This window comes from Oreochromis aureus, linkage group 11 (genome assembly GCF_013358895.1).
Source record: "Oreochromis aureus strain Israel breed Guangdong linkage group 11, ZZ_aureus, whole genome shotgun sequence".
NCBI classification, from domain to species: Eukaryota; Metazoa; Chordata; class Actinopteri; order Cichliformes; family Cichlidae; genus Oreochromis; species Oreochromis aureus.
The window spans coordinates 37,429,302-37,431,250 of NC_052952.1; positions in this window are offsets into that span (position 1 = coordinate 37,429,302).

Here is a 1,949-nt window from a genome sequence, read left to right on the forward strand (position 1 = left end):
TTATAATAAGAAATCTAAGGGTTTGAATGTTTAGTTAAATTTCTTCACACTGACAGAATTGAGAGTTTCACCGATCCGGCCCACAGTGTAAAATGAGTTTGACGTCCCTGCAGTAGGATAAACGCTGAAAACCTCCAAGGTTCAAGAAGTCCAGACGCTTTTCTTTCCAAGCTCCTGAGACTACGATGACCTGGATGACCGAGAACCTTCACAGACATACCTGCAAGGTGAGATTACCTGACATCAGCTGACACCTTTCACCACCAAGCAACTCTGAACTCATTCACCTTACAGATGAAGATCTTATCTGCTGCTCGTATCGGCGATCCTTTTCCTTCGAGCTCACCTGTCGACCCGACAGCTGTAGGTGATGAGAGGAATGTATGTATGTCTCAACGCTGCACTGATCCTCAGATCCGTCCACAGTAAAGCACAGAACATGAAAGTGTTTCAGTGACAGCGGAGATAGAAAACCTCAGAAAAAAGAATAAACAGCTAAAAGAGAGAACAAACTACACAGGCTCAAAACGACCCAGACAGATTTTAAAAGACACGTTTCTAATTTTTAAAAAGGCCTTTGTTGGTATGAGAGTAGAAAACTGCTGAAGCATCAGATAATATAACATTATGATTGGTGTGAAAATGTGTTTTTGTGTTGGAGGCGTGCTGAGCACACTGAGTAATAAGTTACTGTGAAATCTACACTTTGAATTTTCTGAAAGAAATGTTCTTAGTTTCATTGAAACTTTTGCTCTGCAGGAGGAAGTAACTGCCAGCCTCACCTGTCGAGGCCTGACCACATTTACTGACTACTTCCTTCTTGCTGCCGCGCTCATTACGTGTCTTCCTCTTTTTTTCACAGCAGAGACTTTTTTTTCTTCAGATCATCTTTTAGAGCAGGACTGTGCTCGCCCTGTTCCTGACAATAAATAAAGTTAAACATTGGTTTTATCCAAAAATGATCAGAATAAAGTTTATTTATAAAGCTCTGGGAATCTGGGTCTTTTCCAGGATGTCAGCACCTTCAGTCAAAGGACACAAGGAAGGTATGATGCCAATCCCCTTCACAACCACCTGGGAGATTTTGTAAAACAGTGCACTCCACCTTAACTTTTGGAAGAAAGGTGTTCTGACTCCTGGCAGTCAGAAAAGCAACCGCGTGCAGAATTCACGGCTGATTATCCACACTGAGAGACTTGGAGAATCGATGTTAAGGCGGTCCATATACGACATTAACAAACTTTATGTTAGTTTTTCCTTTAATTTGTCACCTCGATCAGAGAGTTCATGGGCCAACCTTCATTATCTCTTTTCTTTAGCTAAACAGTCTGAAGGTGTTCACCTGAGCACAGGTAACGGCAACAACCGAAACTATTTTTCATGTGTCATCTTTGTAAAAACGCAGCTAGGAAATCGGAAAGATGAGTGGAATTTCACAAACATGTCTCAGTGTTAAGGCATGAAAGCTTCAATGATCCAATCAGGATCTTGTCTCCTGTGAAGCAATCACAGTCATCTTCACAAACAACGTCACTGACGTCACTGCAGCTTCCACACGTTCCGGGCGGACCGGAAGCTTTGGCGGGCTGGATTTGGACCCCGAGCCGCTTGTTTGTCACCGCTGTCCCAACAGAAACAGCGTCAGAGAACAGATTTTACTCTAAACATAAGAACGACTTATTCAGGCCCTCAGACACACACCGGCCGGTCTGCAGGGTCAGAACCGAACCGGACTTATGACGTGTCTGCACTAAATAACAATTATAAGAATTTGAGAATAAACGTAAGCAGATTGTCCCAGAAAGCTCATCTTACACTGCTGTTAGTTGTCAGTTTGGACTGGTCACGTCCCTCTGTGTGTGTGCGTGCGTGCGTTTGCGCGCGCGCGTGTAGGTGGGGCTGATAAGAGCTCAGAGCTGACAAACAAAGAGGTTACACAAAGTTTAGAG